Source organism: Aythya ferina (assembly GCF_964211825.1).
Source record: "Aythya ferina genome assembly, chromosome: 16".
Taxonomy (NCBI): domain Eukaryota; kingdom Metazoa; phylum Chordata; class Aves; order Anseriformes; family Anatidae; genus Aythya; species Aythya ferina.
In genome coordinates this window covers 4,949,270-4,971,628 of record NC_140315.1, presented here as the reverse complement: position 1 = coordinate 4,971,628, position 22,359 = coordinate 4,949,270, and the positions used below count along the sequence as shown (strand labels likewise).

At 38.8% G+C, this 22,359-nt stretch overlaps 1 long non-coding RNA gene across 2 annotated transcripts in view; it reads right to left on the bottom strand.

Annotated features, from left to right (window-relative positions):
* The window catches only part of LOC311445600, a 245,444-nt gene that overhangs the window by 46,358 nt on the left and 176,727 nt on the right, over positions 1 to 22,359 (bottom strand). The window contains exons 2-3 of one of the 2 annotated variants that reach the window (XR_014698534.1): positions 18,484 to 18,665; positions 17,271 to 17,744 (exon numbers count right to left, since the gene is read on the bottom strand). This is a non-coding gene — a long non-coding RNA (uncharacterized lncRNA). Of the gene's footprint in view, positions 1 to 17,270; positions 17,745 to 18,483; positions 18,666 to 22,359 lie in introns of those variants that run through there. The other variant, XR_014698531.1, reaches the window with a different exon arrangement.

Sequence of the window (22,359 nt, the reverse complement as noted above, 5' to 3'; positions counted from 1 at the left end):
ATCAGCAGTGTGCCCTGGCAGCCAAAAGGACCAACAGTGCCACAGGATAAAAAGGACATAAAACTATTAGATAGTATCTACAGGAGAACTACAAAGATGAGGAAGGGTCTAGTGGCCATGACATATGAGGAGGGGCTGAGGTCCCTTGGTTTGCTCAGCCAAGAGCAGAGCAGGCCAAGGGGAGGCCTCATGGCGGCCTGCAGCTCCCTCACAAGGGGAACGGAGGGGCAGGCGCTGAGCTCTGCTTTCTGGGGACAGCGACAGGACCCGGGGGAATGGCATGGAGCTGGTCAAGCTGGGTGTTAGGGAAAGATTCTTCATCAAGAGGATGGTCAGGCACTGGAACAGGCTCCCCAGGGCAGTGGTCGTGGCACTGAGCCTGCCGGAGTTCAAGAAGCATTTGGACAAGGCTCTCAGACATATGGTTTGATTTTTAGGTAGTCCTGTGTGGAGCCAGGAGTTGGACTCAATGATCCTTGTGGGTCCCTTCCAACTCAGGATATTCTATGATTCTATGACTAATTTTACCTTAAGGATTCATGTGGAATTAAGGCTGCAGATTAAGTCTCCTGGCCTGTATTTTTCATTTACCATCAACATTCCACAAAAGTCATGTGAATGAAAAGGTCAATATTATTTTTTAGACTACAAAATACTGAGAGATTTTAATAGCACATTTAAAGTGTTTTGGTGGAACTGGATAAACATCACGTAGAAGCACACAATGTAAAAGCTGTGTCTTCCGCAGTTTGGTTATAAGCCATTCTCTTAAGTTTAAGCAGTACTCAAACATAAAAAAGTGCTCTTCTTTCTCACAGTAAAAGTCAATGCACCTACTGACTACTCATGAAAACTGCCCAAGTATGTTCTGTATTTATGCAATCCTTGAGTTTAGAAGAACTACAAGAGACAGTTAAACAAGGGATGAACTCGCCTGAACATTTGCAGATGCTTTGTAAACTGGTCAAAAAGGATTCTAGTGCCATTTGTCCATATACTATTTTATCTTTAAAGAGACACTATATGTCTTATTATCAGTCCCTAAAGAAAAAAAAAAAAAAAAGGTACAAAAAGGAAAAAAAAAAGAAACAGAAGGTGATTCTAATAGTAAATCCATAATCCAGTTTCTTTAAGCTTCACAGGTTTTGCATATATGCATATTGTTGTTTCACTGACTGACAAAGCAAGCAATGCTAAATAAAACATGAGATTTATTATTATGAGTATGTACTTAATCCAACAATGATTGGAAGTGTTTCAGAGTCTGAGCAAGTTCAGATATGTTAAACTGTGATTCTTTTCAAAGATTATTATGCCATTAACAAAATGAACAATTGGATGAGAGCCGTGGGAGCTGTGTTTCATAACCTACTGTGGTCTTGTTTTCCAGATGTCTTAAATGCTACTTAGGTTCAGTAGTACTGGTGACCAGGTCAACCACTCTAGACAAATGTAGAAAGCTATGTCTTTATGGAGTCAGGCTTCAATGTGTCTTTCTGAATTACACTTAACCCCTGCAAACTAAAACCTCTTACTTATTACAGAGGTATTCACAGTGCAAAATTAACGTCACAACAAAACCTCTCCCCACTCTTTTCACACCGGTAGACCAATAGCCAGTGTTTATCTCCAGAAACAGTCCTATGATTTACCATTCCTTATTGTACTTATCATATTCAATTTTTTTCTTGAAATCATCCCTCACATTCCAAATTAAAACATTTTTTCTCATATACAGAGCTGGGAATATGACAGGGTCATTCAGATGAGCTGCTCACTCTCCTCTGTAAAAAGGAGCCACTACAGAAACTTCCCCCTCTCCATCAAAATGGTTAAAGCAAAAAGAAAAGAACAAAATCTACTTCTTTAGCATGCTTTGGCAGCTACCTAGGTTAGCAACCAAATGGGGCAAAGGGAGCCAGTGTTTTTCCCACCTGTGTTAGGAAGCTACAGTCTGAGAAGAGGAATACTTTACTGGGAAGCTAAGCAAGAGCTATAATAGCTTGTATCTCAAAACCTGTATGTACAAATGCAATTACAAGATTGGCACAACTAGTAATTTAGATAGTGACGTGCACATACATGTTCTTGTGTGTTGGCTGGAAGGAAGAACAGGGAAAATTACAACTCCTAAAAAGTTATTTGACCATTAACTCCACAATACCTCTTAATGTTCCCATTGCGTACAGAGAAAAAATTGCATTTAGATCCTCAAATGGAAGGCAATACAAGCATACAAAACACATTATCATAGCCTCTGCACACCACAGATGGTTTTTATACCTTATGAAGAAGTTTTGCATAACTTTGTTGATTTTAGTTATGGGTTATACGAGCTGTAAATGAAGCAAATATTAAAAATTGAAATGATACAAAGGTCTTAGACCTCAAATCACTGGTTATTCAGAAGCAAGAATGTAAATACAGCTAAGTAAAGCATAAAAAGCTGCCTCATCCTGTGCAATATTATAGAGTTTAAGAGATTATAAAAAGGATTTGCAAACTTTGATTTAAAAATATGAAAAAAGTAAAACACTCATTATTCTTACATGTTTAAAATGAAAAACACAACAGCTTTTTTTTTTTAATTATTATTATTATTATTTTATTTGAACCAGATGTGGATATGCAGATGTGAACTGTTGGACAATAGTCAGAGAAGTGGAATTAGGGAAATATCTGTAATTAATAACATGCCTGCGGAAACACGTTCTGTACTTCAAAAAGAATTCAGGTGCTATTAGAACTGGGAGAACCTCCTTACCCTGAAGATGTTGACAAATTTGAAAAAATTCCAAGCAAGAAAAAAAAGGACTGCAGAAATAGATTACTTATTCAGAAAGATTAAATGAACCAATCTTTTTCTCTCAGTTACACCAGTGCTGTCCAGTTAAATTCAATGACAATGTACCAACATAATCAGGAGAAAAACTTGATTAAAATATATTGATTTGTTAAGAAAAGATTAAAGGAAGAACTCCCTCCAGGAAGGACAGGAATTGATAAAATGTTTTAAGGAAAAAATAAGTTATGTAATAAAATTTAAATAAATCAATAAGTATTAAAAAAAAAAAAAAAGAAGAAAGAAAGACAGAGAATGTTCCACTGCAGTTACATCTACTAAATACCTCCTCTGGGGTGTTTAAAGTGAGGCTAGAACAGAGTCACTCACTGTACAAAACAATTATACACAGGAGGTCGCTAGAGAATGAGACCAAGCAGTTCTGCTAGAAATCTACTACTGATTTCCTGACATTCATAAAATCAGACACTCAGACACAATGTCTATATCAACTCCTCTCCATCAACTCCTCTCCACCTTAATTTACATAGCAGTGACTAATGCGTTACAAAAACTTATCCAAGACGGGTCATTTTACTAAAATGCAATTGCATTGCATTGCCTTTATATTGCCTTTATGCACTAAGAATTCTACCAGATTTTCCATTTCATATTCATCAAGAGCACATGTAAAAAAAAAAAAAAAAAAAAAAAAGGAAAAAAACTCCTCAGAAAAAGAACAATAATCACCAATTTTGGTTTAACTACAATGCCACAGAAGGGGAAAAAATAAAAAGGTGGGGCCAAAAGGAGAGCAATCTTACAAGTTAGCATTGTTTCCTGGATAAAAGAGTCAAGAGTAAGTTAGACTTGAAAATACATAAATTTGCTGGCATCTTGCTTTTGGAAGCAGCAACTACTCCTGGCAACATTTTAATTTAGCAGCTATTAGGGAAAGAGATTCAGAGCATGTACATTTATGCCCCCCAATCCATCAAAATTCTGCTACTGGGAATCCAGATGGAAATACAGAATGCAGAATGCTGTTTGGAAACATTCACTTTACTCTTGTGTTCAGGGTTAGCAATGGTCAATTTAGTCCAACTTTAAAAAGTACCCTGGCAGTGATCAGTTAAACCTGTTTTCATGAGTAGACAAGTGGACAGAATTACTTTTATTTGCTTAGACATTATTTCACAGAGTCATTCAGGTTGGGAGGGGCATGAGGATGTTAACTAGTTCAACCTTCTGCTCAGATCAGGGCAAACACAATCCAGCTTGAAAATCTCTAAGAATGGAGATTCAAAAGTTAATCTGTGCAACTTGTTCCAATGCATAATTATCCTCAGAATGTGTTTTTTTTTTTTGTTTTTTTTTTTTTTTTTTTTACATATATGGCTGGAGTCTCCTGTTTCATCTTATGACTTGCTTCCCAATCTTCTAACACACAGCTCAGTAAAGAGCCTGGTTCCATCTAACTGGTAACTGTCTCACAGCTATAGGCAGGCTGCAACTCAGTCCCAAAGCTCTAGATTATCTTTGTGGCTCTGCACCGAATTTGCTCAAGTTTATCAACTTTCTTGAACTTGAAGGCCTAAAACTAGACACGGTAATCAGGATGTGGACTAATAAGATGAGTAAAGGGGAATAATCACTACCCTCAATCTACTGAATACATTCTTGTTGATACAGCCCATGATACTGCTGGCTGATGCTTTGCTCACCAGAACTCCTGATCCTGTCCAGAGGAGCTGCTACCCAGCCAGCCAACAATGGCATGCATTTAGCATATCCCAGGACTTTGCATTTGTCATCGCAGGATTTCATGGAGCTCTAGTTGGTCCATTCCTCCATGGTAAATCACTCTGAACAGCAATGCTACCTTCAGGTATACTGACTGCTCCCTCCAGTTTGGTGTCATGCTAACATAGTGAAGCTGTATTCTATGTCCTCCTCCAGGTCATCAATAAAGATAACAAATAGGATATTAAACAGATACGTCCAAGAATAGACTCCTAGGAACTCCTCTGGTAACTGGACTCCAGGTAGAGTCAGCTATTAACCAGTACCCTAAGAGCCCAACAATCCTGCCGTTTTTTCCATCCATCTAGTATTTAACTGTCTTGCACTAAAATCCTGATTTGGACACAAGGATTCTGGGGAAAACCATATAATTTAAGTAGAGCAAATAAAATGGGTGGCAATTTACCTTGATGCTACACATAAGCATTGGTATTGCATAAGGAGGAATTCCAGAAGCACTGTGTTTCAGCTGAGCTCAGTAATGATGAATTCAAAGTGTGATGAACAATGTTAGACTAATACCAAATATTAAAAAAAACTATAGTCTTAGCCTACATGCAAAGCACACATCCTGTGCCAAGCTACTGGAGCCATTCAGATGACTGCTACCCACCCCTATAGCTCTGTATAACATTTCTGGTTTCAGAAATCAACAGAAATCTTAATCCAAAAAAGTGGCAAAACAAGCCTGGTTCTTTGGATAGTAGAGAATCCATCTAAAATTAAATGGGGTTTAATTTGCCTCCCGAACTCTAAATATCATGAATTTAAGAACAATGAAATACGAAACATGTAGAAGTCAGTACTCAAAATAGCATTTCTGATGGAAAGTTTCCAGATTGGACTGTAGCAACAGTAACTATGTTGCAGTAAAGCCAAGTCTAAAAAAGCCACAAAAAGATATACAAAGAGAGACAGCCATTTCTTCACGCTTCCTCACATGCATATTTCCACCACCCTTGATCCCATGCTGCGTGACAATAAGAAAAAAAGTGCTTGAGTCAACAGAAAACTATTTAGTTGACTACCCTCAAGGTCTTTACATAGCTTGTATATCTCCAAATATCTTTGCCCCCTGAAAAGTTAAATTCATTCTACATTCTTCTGGGAAGACTCAGGGCTAGTGTTCCAACAGGCAGTTAACTTGGATGTTGAATTCCCTCTTTTTAAGTGTGTTGGATAATGTTGAAAAAAGAATATATTTAAGCCCATGAATGGCTCTCTCCATTATTTCCTATAATCTACATAAATGATAACACAGTAGCAGGCTATATGACTCCTTTCAAACAGCTTCTGAAGAGAAACCCACAAAAGGTAGTTAAGTGCAAATTAAATAACTAGTGCTTATGTCTTTTGCTTATTTTTTTTTCCAGTTATAAGAAATGAATCTCTTTAATATATGTACACCAGTGGCAGAACATTTTTATAGCTTCCCCTTCTTTTCTCTCACTATATGTATTCGAGTACTCTAAATCTGATTTGAGATTTTTTATTTTAATAAAGTAGTTTCATTGGAGACAGCCAACGTATCTATTCTTGCTAAAAGCAGATGTCAATTTAGCATGTTTTTCTTAACTAGTCTTTTCCCAGTAACTATTGCATCTTATGAGAGAGGTTTTCAGGAACATGTTGATTTCTCATTGCCACATGTCTTTGCACTTTGTTCCACTCTTCCCTTTGCTCTGAAACCTCCATTTACTTGTTGGGTGGACACATCTGGGTTCAGGAAGAACTAAGTTGGGTCTGTCCAAACTTTTTAACTAGGAACTTCTTTACATGGAGACATGGGAAATCAGAACAGACATATAAAGTTGGCTTTAAATAAACCAATTCAGAGTCTAGTCGTGCTTATGTGGAGCTTCACCCACATAAGCCGTGCTGAGAAGCCTTGGAACTTCCACAAGTGATTTTAAAAAAGGAGCTTCAAAGCATTTAATGGATGGCTGTGTCATCAGACTATGTCCAACATATCCTTGAAGACTGATTTCAACTCAACATCTCAGGTTTGAGTATGTTTACAGTCAGCAATTCCCACTGGTGAAATTAACATGACTTAGATAACAAGAAAAAGCAGCAAAGGGACCCAGTCAAAAAACAGTTGTAATGAAATTGTTGCTTCTTTATTTCCAAATTTTTATGGGCGAGGACGGAAAAGGCTGAGCCATGGGTCATTGTGGAAAAAATACTAGAGGAAGGATACCGATAGCTATCTGCCAGAGGACAAGACTGTTATTCAAGCAACCAAAAAGAGGAAGCATCATTCTGGAATACAGGAATTCAGGACAGGAAACGAAGCACAAGAATGTGCAACAGTAATGGCATGCTGCAGGGAGACTGGATATAGCTGCAGAGCAAAGTTCAGATACAAAAACTTCTTGATCGGCTGTGGATATAGTCTGGGGAGGTAATCCTGAAGAGGTACATTTTTAGGGCAGAGACATCAAGGAGACCTCTAGTGCTTTTCCTTGCTATGAAAGCAGAAAGATGGGTGGAAGCACGGGGGAGTAGCTGATGAGCAGGTGCTGAAACCACCAGAGATAACAGCTGGAAAAATGAGCATGGGAGCAGGATCAGCAACAAGTAAAGGAAAGCCATGAACATGAATTGGCAATAACGTTGCCCAGACATGACGGAAAGTATCAGTTCATGAATCCTGTATCTTGGTGGCAGCACAGAGGAGTATCAGGAGGAGATTCAGAGTACCATGACACTTTCAGACCAACAAGATAAGACCTTTGTCTCTCAGAGAACGGAGGGACATTTACTAGTAGCCTTTTGCAGGCAGTGCCTATGAGGAGCCAGTCACCTTACTGAAGCAAAACAGATTCACAAATACTTTCCCTTCCTACAGCAACTGAGAAACATCATTTGGAAGAAAAGACTTCATAGAATAGCTCAGCTTTAAACAGACCAGTCTGCTTTCAACTTTGAGCAAAAATACAGAAATCAGTAAGTAAACTGCTCCAAGAACACCTAAGCCTGCACCTTTTTTATTTATTTATTTTTTCCCATGTGTGTTTGTAAGACATTTGCTATTCTACAAAAAAGCAGAAATATGAAGAACTCTTAATAGCAATTAAACCCTGACAGTCCTTTGTTGGGATTTAAATTCTTCCACTAAACTAATCAAGCCACAACATTAATTCAGAAAACTTTTTACTTTATTAATAATGGTCTGTAGAATTGTATGTCCCTGGCAAATGTAAATGTTGCAGTAAATGAAAATAAGATTTGCTCAAAGCCACAGATCAGATCATGCTTCAGTTTGTAAAGTTTATACATTCTGGTATGCTTTCGGTGAAAGTACATCCGAATACAGAGTGCAAAGAAGAGATTGAAAACCATGATTTAATGAAAACTGCTGTTTTCACGTTTTCTAATAAGAAACATTTATATTTTGCCAAAATTGCGATTTTAGCATAATAGTTTCCTCTAAGCACTGACTGAAGTGGGTATAGGATGCAAATAAACGTATATGGGAAGATTTTCAGACAGGAATAAGCACTTTTCCGTGTATCCAATAATTACTTAAATAGATTGCATCTCTTTGGGATTGCACGGAAGTTTGTCTTCTCTAAAAAGATTTAAATATGCCAGTAAGGTGTAACTAGCTTCAGTTTACCAATGTTACTTACGCTTCCCCAGCTTACAGTAAAACTAAGCACATTTACAGTAAAGAATTTGGTTTAATCTGTGTAATTTCTATTGCATTCAGTTTGTACAAATAGAATGCTTTTCTACTTTTTCTTTCCCTAAACTGGGATGAAACAGAACTCTGGCAACAGCACATTTCAAAAGAAAACAAAAATGTCATTGTTTGTGAATATTATTAGCCTATTTTGTTCAACAGTGGAACAAAAATACTTGATAGACATTTCAGCTAAATCATTTTATAACCAGTCCAGTGAAAATTGATAAGAAATCAATTCCTTGTGGTAGCTGCATAATGTCATTCATCACTGATCAATTCATCTTTCAAGTAATACCAAAAGCCCTCAGTATCTCCCCAGATGTAGAAAAAATGAAGCCCATGCTATTTTGTTTTGAAAATACTCTCAATTGCTAGCTCAGTTCAACAAGTTATGGACTTCTATTCATACTAATTTTTAGGCTGCCATAGCAAACTATGTTCTTCTACTCACTGAACAAAATTATCTGCTAGCAGTAAGGGACATCTAACTTGCACATCAGGTTGCAGACTAGTTTTAAAATTTACTATAAATGTTTATTTACTGTATAACCTTTTGTTTTAGATAACGTACAGAATGGTCATAGCCAATAGTGTCTGCAGGCTTTTATCTACTCAATGAACATTCCTCCTTCTACCTTACATTAGATGTTCCCTCCATGAACAGTTAACAACAGCTCATAAGTTTCATCGTTAACTTGGACATGCAGGACTTAACATCTTATATGCATTTTATTACATGGGAAGAATAAGATCCCTTATGAAAAGTAGATATAACTTAATCCTTAATTCCAGAGCAATACTTAAAATGATAAGGAAGAATGCTCTTTCAACTAGGGGTAAAGGCTTTGGGTTTCTTTAAAGAAAACAAAAACAAAAAACACAGCAGCACAATGTGACAATAATACTGTCCCACAATTCACACAAACTGTGTTTCCATTTTTCTGTTGATGGAGAACAGCCATCCCCAGTGTTAAAAAAGCAGTTTCCCCATTAGGTGCCCTAACAAAGTTTCAAACTATTCAAACACAGAGGCATAAATCAAGAAAACAACACTGGCGCAAGATGTTACATGTAAGTTCTACTAAGACTTTAAAGAAAACCATCTGGGCATAAAATGTAAATACAGTCAGCGTACAAAAATTAAGAGCAAAATAAAATCAACCACACATTTTAAATGCCCTAAATACAGAGCCTTTACTCTGTAAGACCACTGAATTTTAACTTCAAACATCGCTCTCAAATAAAAGAACATGCAAAATATCACTGAAACAGAATACAGAGGTTCAAATAAAATACATTTATTTTCAACTTCTTGTCTTATTTAAGATATAGTTCTTTAAGACTGGGAACAATCAGTATGTCTTCAATGGTGGATATGAAGCAAAGCTGGAGCTTACTAGAGGGACTTGCCATTACGTCTTTTATTTTTCATTTGTACTTAGAGACAAAATGCAAACACTGAAGCAGTGTTCATACAAAAGATAAGGAAAACCTGCCTCAAATGGATTATAACCTAAGTAGGCCTGAAGAACACCACTTGCCCAGCTTGCGAGAAACTGCCAGAGAGATTTCCTAAACCACAATAAAAAAATTAATCCAGAATTAAACTTAACAGGTTTAGTTCAGATTCCTGTATTGCCCTATGTTCAGTTTCCAAATGGTAAAAGTAACCTGGACATGCTTTATAGACCCAAGAGATTATGAGTAGCCCTGAGAAGCAGAAATAAAGGGAAAAAAACCCGTGGACACATACCCACTCTTGAGACAGGAGACTGAAGAAAGGTTAGAAAATAACCCTCAAAAGGCACTATATCTGCAAAAATACTACATTTCAGAGGTGTCTAAAAGGCAAACCAAAGAAAAAAAAAGGTCTCTTTAAAGCCAAAACCTAGACCTTAAGGGCATAAGATACCAGAACTCTGGACTTTTCTTGCTGACAGTTCAGATCAATTGTATAAGCAACATACTTGAGATTTGATTACATAGCTAGATTTTTTGTTTATTTATTTACTTTTAAACAGGATGCTCACTTGGGTTTAACTTAGTTTGGGGAAAGGGAAGTAAGGGAGATTTTGAAAACAAACAAATTACTTACAAACAGACAAGTCAAAAAAAAAAAAAAGGAAAAACCAAAAAGCGTCATGCCAAAGTCTCCTCTGTAGTGACTGGTACCTTGGGATTCCCAGCATGTTCCTCTTCCTTCTGAGACAGTGTAGGAATGGGTAGCAACCAGCAGGCTGTCATCCTTGACAGAGCCCAGCTCGCAAAAGATGAGACTCAGTTTGTCACTGATTTCTGAGGTATTTATCGGGACAGGGAATGCTGGCTTCAGTTCCCAGTTCAAGAAGGGAGTACGTGATCCCAATTATAAACCATACTGTGAGCAGCAAATGATGGCTTAACAGCATTTAAAGCTGAAGTTTAAAATACTCGTGCAGTTTGTATAAAACAGATGTGAAATTTCAAACTAAACAACAGTTTTATTAAGAGAAAAGAAGTTGAAGCAAGAGAGGAAAGCAGTGTGTCCTCCTCTGCATCTGAGGATCTGAAAATTGAATGATGGTTCTCTGACAGCGAATGTAATATGTTTCAGTTTTCCTGCTGAGCTGTTTTCATGCTCTTTTTCCAAACAACTTTTTCCTATTCTGCTTTTCATATTTCAAGGAAATTTAAGCCACATGTGATTTTTTTGATAGGTCTAATCCGTTTATTTAAAAATGTGTGTCCCCAAATATGACTTTTTTTTTTTTTTTTTTTTAATTACAGTCTTCTGTGTTGAAGTCATTGTGCAAGATATTGTATTTACTTAGACCTTTTGCATAGAATCTCCATCCTTTCTTTACCATTTATTTCTACATAGGAGCCCTAATGTATGAATAGCAGGGCCTGAAATCTCCAATGTATTTTTTTTTTTCTTGCCTGCTTGCCTAGGCCATCTATTCTGGCATAACCTGGTCCATATCCTGGAAAGACTGTATTTTCTGGAGAGATCAGTCTCTGGATTTAACTGCTCTTGGCTTCATCGTGCTTTATTTATTACTAGAGCCTGCTCATATTGAATATGTTCTGTATAAAAAGAGTTCCTGTGAATTATTTATTCTATCTGATGTCAGGCAAAAGGGCTTAACAGTGTTTTCCTTTTTTAGTCAATCTTTTCTAAATCGTCTGACCTATTGGGCCTTCAGTTTCCCAACTGTGCAGACCTATTGTCTTGACCAGGAAAAATTGGAATGGTCCTGGAGGTAGGAATTGATTCTTACACATGTGCAATACATCTAGCAATCACATCCTTCCTCTGTTTTGGCCCTTCAAGATGATGCTACAAACCAAACATTAAAATAATAATAATAAAAAGATAGTTTTATCTTGTTTTCTAGGAAGGTCTCTGTAGACAAATGCTCTTCCAGTCTGTTCTTCAACACTGAGAAAAGTATAGCGAAAAATGTATGCTGATCATTAAGCTGAGAAGTCATGGCAAGTGTCAGGAAGGCAAGAACAGGAAAGTAAATAGTGCATCAAAGAAAAATGTTCACCAAAAACTGGCAACTAAATCTGAGCCTTAATAGAATACCACAGACTGAGAGCAGAATTTTCTTTCTGTGTTACAAATAAAATGTAAGTCTTAATTAAAGCTTAACATATTTCTTCCAAAGTACTGATGTGAACACATGCAGAAAATACACTGGAGATTTACACTGGATGATGTGGCATTGCCCCGAGTTGTGCTGGATTTGAATGAAGTGGTTTTTCAGGAATAATTTGAACTGTGACCCAGGCTTTTCCATGAATGACAGTTTCAATTGGTTGAGATATTCTGAAATTAATGGAACCATTTGTTGAAAAAAAAAAAAAATATATATATATCCAGAATATCAAGAAAACTACTTTTAATTTCTGGAAAAACACACAAGAAGTAACAATGGCACAGTGCCATTGTTACACAGTACCAGAACTCTGCAGAGTAAGAGTGGAAAAAATACATTTGATTAACACAAAATGCAACTCCCCCTCCCCCACCCTCCACCAAAACCCATGAAAAATGGCTTCTGATGGTTTTAATAAATAATCATGGGGGATTTATGGGAAACATGTTGAGTTTAAACAATGCTATGCCCTTTATCCCACTGCAAACTGCAATATCTGGACATTTTGCATAGCTGCTGTGCCTGTATATACTCATAGTTTGCTAACAGGAACCACAAACATAATACCTCTGACAACTGTAAATCTGTTACATTATTTGTGCTGCTGCTTCATAACTTCTCCCTAATCTTCCTTTCTCTACTTATTTTGCTGGCAGTAAAACTCGGTAGATTAATAATGTTATTAATACTTCACTTTTTCTGCCAGATCTTCTTGGGTGGCCAGTTTCTAGCAGCACAACTAACTTTACTTGCACAGCTGTCCTTATACTTCATGCCAACCCTTTTTAGCATTTTCATTATATTCTGCAAATTTTAAGGTCCCAGTGATTTTTTAGAACTTCAAACATAAACTACTGGAATCAAACACATTAAAGCAATAATAATGATTTATTAGTAACTCGTGTATATTTTCACCAACTAACTAAAGGCAAATAAAGGTATCTAATTGAAACTCTACCTGATCAGATACTTATTAAACTAGTTATTCAATGGAAAACTGACAGTCGTTACTCATTTCATATTTTAGGTTACTTAACTGGAGTCTAAAATAACCTTCAACATCCCTTCTGCAGCTAACTCATATTAAGACACTGACTTTCTGCCCACCACTATCATAAGGATGGACATATAAAATCCTTGCCCCTAAATTCTGATTCATCACAAAATGAAGATGAGTACTTCCCCCCCCTCAGCTAGATATCATTGCAACTGCAACAGATAGTCACTACCAGTCCAACTTCAGTTGGTATAGACATTAGGTAAACTTTTCCATGCAAAATTGCAAACATCAAAAGCAGAAAATCTGACTCCTAATCCTGTATTCCGAATCTGAGAAAATACTAATCAGTAAAAGAGAAAAAATGTCAATGCAACAATAAATTATTTGACAAGCAGGGACAATCAATTTCACGATGGCCCTTCAAATGTGTGAAGCATTGTTTTTCAAAACCCAAAGACATGGAAACAATTGCACTTTAGAGTGAGAAAGTATTATCACAGCTCTTTTGTTCTTCCAGTTCAAATGTGTGTACACACGTGTAACCCTTGCTAACAGCTGTGACACATTCTGCCTCATTAGTTCAGCAAGGTACATCCAGACTTCACAGAACAGCTTGAAGCATCATTGCTTCTTTGGAAGTGAAAGACAATAAAAATACTGACAAAAGAATGCAGCCAGACTGTTAAAAGAGTTGCACAAATTCCAGTCCTTCTTCATTCCCTCCCTCACCAAGTCCTTCAATCAACAAAATAACTTTTTGAACTTGCCTTTTGTTCTTGTTTATCCCGATGCTATTTTCAGTGCTTATCACACTGTGTTGTCTAAGAAATATGAAAAGTACCACTACTCAGAAATAATCTCAGATTGCCTCTCCTCATGTCCTTACACAACCACAGCCTGACAAATTTTGCAGCTGAAGAATTTTTGCTAGGGAAATAGCATAATACCTAGGAAGCTCAAATGGCAATCTACTAATCTAAACAGCCTGGTGCCTGGTTAGCTATTTGCTTTACAGAAGCACTTAAAGGCAAAAGCAGAAGCGCAATCATAGCTATGTTGGCTGTTAGAGGAATATACTTGACCCTTAGGAACAGATTAGCATCTCATTTTCTTTCTTTATCTTGTTTCTTTACTCCTTTTCTCTACTTCCCCCATTAATTCCCCTATTGTATTTTTCTACTTTTGTTTTGTTTATTTCTTCTCCTTTTTCTATATAAACGTTTCTATAAATACATCAACACAAAAAGGAGGACTAAGGAGAATCTCCATCCTTTACTGGATGCGGGGGGAAACTTAGTTACAAGAGATGAGGAAAAGGCGGAGGTGCTCAATGCCTTCTTTGCCTCAGTCTTTAGCGGCAATACCGGATGTTCTCTGGATACCCAGTACCCTGAGCTGGTGGAAGGGGATGGGGAGCAGGATGTGGCCCTCATTATCCATGAAGAACTGGTTGGTGACCTACTACGGCACTTAGATGTGCACAAGTCGATGGGGCCAGATGGGATCCACCCAAGGGTACTGAGGGAACTGGCAGAGGAGCTGGCCAAGCCGCTGTCCATCATTTATCAACAGTCCTGGCTATCGGGGGAGGTCCCAATCGACTGGCGGCTAGCAAACGTGACGCCCATCTACAAGAAGGGCCGGAGGGCAGACCCAGGAAACTACAGGCCTGTCAGTTTGACCTCAGTGCCAGGAAAGCTCATGGAGCAGATCCTCCTGAGAGTCATCATGCAGCACTTGAAGGGGAAGCAGGCGATCAGGCCCAGTCAGCATGGCTTTATGAAAGGCAGGTCATGCCTGACGAACCTGATCTCCTTCTATGACAGAGTGACGCGCTGGGTGGATGAGGGAAAGGCTGTGGATGTGGTCTACCTTGACTTCAGCAAGGCTTTTGACACCGTCTCCCACAGCATTCTCCTCAAGAAACTGGCTGCTCTTGGCTTGGACTGGCACACGCTTCGTTGGGTTAGAAACTGGCTGGATAGCCGGGCCCAAAGAGTCGTGGTGAATGGAGCCAAGTCCAGTTGGAGGCCAGTCACTAGTGGCGTCCCCCAGGGCTCGGTGCTGGGGCCGGTCCTCTTTAATATCTTCATCGATGATCTGGACGAGGGCATCGAGTGCACCCTCAGTAAGTTCGCAGATGACACCAAGTTAGGTGCGTGTGTCGATCTGCTTGAGGATAGGAAAGCTCTGCAGGAGGATCTGGATAGGCTGCACCGATGGGCTGAGGTCAACTGCATGAAGTTTAACAAGGCCAAGTGCCGGGTCCTGCACCTGGGGCGCAATAACCCCAAGCAGAGCTACAGGCTGGGAGAGGAATGGTTGGAAAGCTGCCAGGCAGAGAAGGACCTGGGAGTGATGGTGGACAGTCGGCTGAATATGAGCCAGCAGTGTGCTCAGGTGGCCAAGAAGGCCAACGGCATCCTGGCTTGTATTAGGAACAGCGTGACCAGCAGGGCTAGGGAGGTGATCGTCCCCCTGTACTCAGCTCTGGTGAGGCCGCACCTCGAGTACTGTGTTCAGTTTTGGGCCCCTCGCTACAAGAAGGACATCGAGGTGCTTGAGCGGGTGCAGAGAAGGGCGACGAAGCTGGTGAGGGGCCTGGAGAACAAGTCCTACGAGGAGCGGCTGAGGGAGCTGGGCTTGTTCAGCCTGGAGAAGAGGAGGCTCAGGGGCGACCTTATTGCTCTTTACAGATACCTTAAAGGAGGCTGTAGAGAGGTGGGGGTTGGCCTGTTCTCCCACGTGCCTGGTGACAGGACGAGGGGGAATGGGCTTAAGTTGAGCCAGGGGAGTTTTAGGTTAGATGTTAGGAAGAACTTCTTTACAGAAAGGGTTGTGAGGCATTGGAACAGGCTGCCCAGGGAAGTGGTGGAGTCACCATCCCTGGAAGTCTTCAAAAGACGCTTAGATGTAGAGCTTAGGGATATGGTTTAGTGGAGGGCTGTTAGCGTTAGGTTGGAGGTTGGACTCGATGACCTTGAGGTCTCTTCCAACCTAGAAAATTCTGTGATTCTGTGATTCTGTGATTCTGTTTTATATAGGATAGATACTTCTGTGAAAAATCAGTTAATTGACTTTCTTTTTTTTCCCTTCTTTTGCCTGTTGTTTTTCCCCATTCTCTCCCCTATTTTCCCACTAAACACTGCTATCTTCACTGTCTTATTTCAGTTAATTTCCCAGTATTTTTCCCTAGGAACTAGAGAAGAACATTGTTTTAGCACTCATCCCTTTCTTACCATCTGATTTACTAGCACTTACTTTACAAACCCTGACAAGGTAGGGTGAAATGCAGCTATGGAAAATGTGAAAAAGGGAAGAGCTGCACCAGTGGCATCCAAAACTTATGTGCAGGTTGTACGGTGCACTTACTCCTCTTCTACTTTTCTTCCTATCTTGATGTTTCACCCACCAAGAAGATAATTTATGGATTTAAATGTACAAAACGTATGGAATTTCTGTTACATCTGAAGTATTGCCTTGCTGTTATTCCTAGGCACATGTTATTAAACCAAATGTGAGGTCAAGACCTTTGAGAATAAGCACAATCACGTCAATGAGAACAGCTAAATAGATTGAGAATTCCCTTGTTACATTAGACTTACATTCATCTTGTAACGCTAGGTGTTTATTTTGCAGGCTTCAGGTTCTTCTGGAAAGAGCTGTTCCTTTTGAACCTTCAGGAAGGATGCTGCCATTTGTTCTTCCAAAAAAATCAGACTAAACACAACACAGCCACAGAAGGAATTGCATAACTATGACTACCTTAGATATCTATGCCACATCTTTTACCAACAGCATCTCAAGCATACAGAAGACAGCTTCTGAACTGTGTAATGACCTTGCATTTTGGACCTGAATGGCACTCTTTGCCATAAGATCTTCTAGGCCTACAAAACACACATAAATGGACTCTGTGTTGCACAAAAGTACCTGTGCACCATATATACACTGTAGAAAGGATTAGAGCATAGCACTTATAGCACTTACATTTTGGCCATTCATGAGCTTCCTTAACTTCATTTAGTTAAAGCTGCACCAACCCTAGGCCACATAACCTGCAAAAATGTTCCACAGTTACGATCCCACTTTTCATGCCACAGCTCCCTGCTCCACATACACAGAGTCTTTCTATGTATTAGAATGATTTAATTGACCAATTAAATGCACCAAACTTGAATATGCCTGGATGATGACATGAGAGCCCTCACAACACCAATGCCGAACTTGGCTTTGTCTTTGTGTTCAGACATTGCGTGATTTCATGCCAGCAAATGGTATGAAGAAAATCTGGAGGATTATAATATGCCAGTATATAATATAATGTATTTGCAAACCTAGCATCAGTTAGTAAAGGTTCATGTTCAGTCAAAGCTTATCAACAAAGAAAGCTGCTCTCAGAGGGCTAGGTGTGAGCAGCACTCGCAGTTTGTCATGTCACACTGTTTAAATAATAAAGGTTCATTTTTCATTTTATTTTCCCTTTACTAGTTCATACAGGCAGACACTTGTTTATTTCTCTCTGGAAGTCTTTTCTTAGTGAGAGATAAGTTACTTAGGGAGAGGAAAGGTTATATATTCAAACATGGTGTCAAGATTGTTGCTAGACTGATGAGTCTCAGCTGTCGATCCTCCAGAAGAAGAAATGGCTGGGCCTAGACTTGTATTTAAAATTAGATTTGCCAAGCAGTTGCAATAAGATGACACTAACTTCATTAGTAGCTGGTAACTGCAGCAGAGCTTCTATTTATACTATACTACAAAGCAGCACCAGAAACAGTCTCTTACTGATGTTGTTTAGTACAAATCTGAAGAGGAGATTTCCTACAAAAAAAAAAAAAAAAAGTACTTGTGACCAGCCTGTTTGGTTTTCATGTGGGTAAATAAACTATTTGCACTCAGTATACTGCGTGCTGTATGTACTTTAACAGTCTTGTCCACCTGGATACATCACATAAAATAAATCAGGTTTCTGTTATTGATGTGCACATTTTTTGCTAGTGTATATGTTTTTAAGCCTTGTTTGCAAACTGACCTTACTATGTAACAAGACTGGCTGGTAGAAGGCACCTATCTCATCCACAGATCTGTAAAAAGCTGTTCCTGAATATCAGTGGTGCAGGACAGGGTTTTTGTTTGTTTCTTTCTTTCCTTCTTTCGTTCTAATTTCTGCAATCACCTGCATGTCACATCACTAAACCACACTTAAAAAAAAAAACAACAAACAATCCCCCTCAAACACATCCACACACACACAAAACAGCTTAAAACTGATTAGCAAGGCAAACAGGAATTGTCACCACATGAAGGGCCAACCATTTCTGCAAAATCCAGTCTCTCAGTTAAAAATCCAGCAGATGTTGTAAAGCACCCTTCACGGACAGAAGGGCCAGGAACCACAAAATTGACAACACAAGCATTAAGCTGTTATTCCAACAAAGCTTCTACATCTCCAAACAAAAGCAGCTGTAAAAAGCAGCATCACTGCAGTGCCCCAATACACCTTGTGCTGTTTCTCCATCCAGCTCCTAGGAGCTCAGTAGTGGCAATGGCAGGTACTCACCGCTCCAGTAGTCCTGTGTGTCCCTGGTAGTAACCTCTCTCTGCAGCTCTGCTCCACACAGGACAGCTGACTCAGGGTTTCTGGTTCTCCGGCTTTGCAGGGAATGCAAAAATGCCCTCTTCAAAGGCAGCCACGCAGGCTTCAGGTCAGTGCACTCCAAAAGGGGAGCTCTCCAGGAAGCGCTGTCAGAGAACACATTTCAAAATTTCATTTTTGGATAATAGACTGAGGGCCAGCCAGAGTCTTCAGGACATACCTAGTCTCTGGCCACCTTCCTCCATCTTATCTTTACACCTCCCCTTCCTTGCTTTTCCCTGTCACGCACACCACAAACAACTGAATACAAATATCCTATGAGGCTGCTATGGAAGGAAAAGCAGGCCAGAACCCAAACCCTTGTATGTCCACACCACTCCCTCCCTCTTCTCATCTCCCTCTAGGATGGCTCCTGCTCAGCATGATTTGGATTGGTACTCATGTTTGCTTCCTTCTGCCACCGCATGTCCCAGAATGAGCTGTCCCTCTCAAGTGGTCTGTCTCTCTGCTTTGCTCATTTGTAAGTGTGCCAAGGTCTTTTGGAGGGACAGCCACCTCAGCTTTCAGCCTCTAGCTTCTTAATTGCAAGCAACTCTCAGTCACTATCCTTTACAAACACAAGGAGTGTTCAGATTGATCGTATTTTGATACAGAATTCTCTTTGGGAACATGTCCAAACCTGAATAAACTTCTATGAAAAGAATTATTTCATGCACAATTGGGTTATGTGAAACAGGTAAGAAAATAGTAAATCATCTTCTTATAAAACCCTGTTATTTCCACAAAGACAGAGGTTGTTTGGAGCTGGGAAGTGAGGTCAGGTTCAGATCCTGGGGAGAGTGGTGGGCAGTGTTAATAACACTTCAGATTTATACAGTGTTCCTTATCCAGAGATCTGAGCTCTGTCTCCAGTATATTACAACAGAAGGATATGTTATCTTATGCAAACTCCTTCCTAAATTTCACAACAGCTGAAACAAACAGGAATCATTAAATGTGTGTGCTAGTGCTCTACTGAAGGCTGAAAAACAGCCATACAGGTCCTTCTGTACTTTGCCTTCACCGAAATATTGTAATATGGTTAGAGCAGAGCATTTGTCCTCTTCAGTGTTTACCAAGTATTTATTTTACTTCTAATGGTATACATATATTAAAAATTACAAAAGCAAGAGGAAAAGAGAAATAGGTGACACATCTCTCCTCCTTTAAGCAAGTTACCCGATTGCAGCCCATACAAAACGCTCAGTTGCCTTTTACTACATCTGGTTCAAAGGCCACTAAAAATGTGATTCTTTCTCTGGACATCAAAGGGCTTTAAATGGGGCTGTCTGTAACAGAAGGGGAGTCAAAATTAACTTCAGCTTTCTGGCTATAGAACCAAAGCAAAAAGTAACTTAAATAATTATCAGATGATACTGTTTTCTTGAGAACCCACTGATTTCAGCACATTTTTTCACTCAGCCACTTTGCTTTGTGCGAGTGATGCAGAACGTGCTAGTAAACACATGGTGTTTGCACACCAGTAGGATCTTTCCTTCCATTAACAGAAAAGAACGTTGTCATTAAGAAGGAAGCAAGAGAGCGGGAAAAGAGAGATGGATGGCGTATACGTATAATAGATAGGTTGGTTGCATTTACTTAGCATCACATCTGTATTGACCAGGTTTTTCTCCTGACCTGCTGTGAAGCTGTAAGAATAGATGTCACTGCCAAAAATGTCTCCACTACTGCCGAAACCCTACCATACATGTTAAATACAGGCTTTATTTCTAGTGTAAATATATCCTAGAAGGTTAGCTTTTTAAGTGGTTTCTTTCAGTAACCAACCTTATTTAAACACATCTGGAACTTCTTTATAACTCAGAAGTGTTTTGTGTAGTCACCTGTGTGATGAAGGTTAAATGCTGTGGAATTATGGCTAGGGTTTCTGATTGCTTCACAATCACTGGAGTGTATTTATAAAGTGAGGATAACAAGGGGCAGAGAAGTACTAAACAAAACCAAGATTATGTTCCTAATTGAAAAGACAGCCCAGGGTTTTCAAATATAAAATCTGGAATCTAAGCTTACTTTTCTTAATCTCATTTGTTACAGCTGCTCCGCATTCCAGGACTCCTTCAGCCTTGACCTCATCTCTGAGATACATTCTCCCTTCAGTAATTATAAATTCATCTCAAATATACACCATTTACACCCAGCGAGAGCATAGATCTACTGATTGTCTTCCCTTTAGCTGCTTGGGTGTCCCAAAGAACGGGAAAGTGTCCTAGCACAGGGTAATTCCCATTGTGCGTAGAGAATACAGCGAGCTCCCACAGCCCCCACGGCTGTACAAGAGCAGAGGAAGGCATGTGGGACATGGGAAGACTAGAAGGCATGAGGAGGATTAACTCTATACATTTTGTGCGGGGCTCTCAAAATTTTTGAAAATACCAATTCATCCTAAAGATTTGAAACTGAAACAGAAAAAGATAATACGGATTGGATCTTTTGGTGTCCAGTCTATTGGGAATCTACCTCCATAGCTATAACCTTGCTTCAAAGGTTGTAGCTATGGAGGCGTCCATCTTGCTTGGGATGCTTGCTTGGGTCCTCTTTTTTTTTTTTTTTTTTTTTTTTTTTCTTTTTGGTAATAAATGAAAATATAATCCTTAAATAGACCATAGAATGATTTGGATTGGAAGGGACCTTAAAGATCATCTGGTTTACAAAGCCGTTACCATTCCATAGGTAATATGTGACCAAACAAATAACTTGATAATCACTGTAAATAAGAATCAGACCCACGATGTCCAGAAGTATTAATTTCTTTGATGAGAGTCTGTTTCTTCCTTTAAAGTCTGTCTTATCTTCTTTTAAAGTTTGAATATGGTCCTTAGACCAAAACCTTGCCCTTCTCAATTTCTGAACCTTGATAGCTAATTTCAGAATATATTTTATCACTTCTTCTGTTTACACAACACTCAGTATCAGTGCTGATATGGTCTCCCCTGGCTTTTCAGTGTTTAAACAGCACACGGAAGAAAAAGTAGGGCAATGTAGAAGAGGCCTTCAACATAACATTAAAAAAAATAGAGCAGTCTTTTTTAGGAAAATTTGTGCAAATAAATTCACAACACAACATGAACTTTTTAGCCTGTTAACCTATAGATATGATACAGTTTTATATTACTCATTCTATTACTATGATCATTTTACATTACTATTGACAAAATCACGCTGCAACAAAGAAAATTAAATTTTAAAATTAGAATTAGGAATAACATATTGTTACTTATCACATCAGAAACAAATAACCAGTACTTCCTATAAGCTTCAGGGGTGAGTTCTGTTAAACAGTAACTGCACAGTAAATCCCTATTTTTTTTTTTATTTTCAGATACGTTAAAATGCAGTCATAAGCATTTGTCAAAATCAGTCCTGTATCCAACAGCATCAGGGTACTATATCTAGAACTTGTGATTTGAAGCAATTAATTTTTCTACTCATATACATAACAGAACTAACTTCAAGATCATTCTTTTTTTTTTTTTTTTTTTTTTTTAAATGTTTTGTCACTGTATCTTTCAAAATAGCAGCAGCTGCTATATAACTGTGAAGCCTAACTGTAACTCTGTTGATACTTTGAGAACACAACTTTAATATACACAAACCCACAACCCAGCAAAGCAATAATAAACTTTAAAGGTAAATAAGCACTTAGATCAAGCCTGAATGTCAATATAACACTAACTTCAGGAACTTAGATAAGATCTGTTTTCCCCCATTGTATTAGTTATGAGAATATTAGTGGCTGTAGCAAAGATATTTAAAACTATCAGAACTAAAATCACCAAAGAC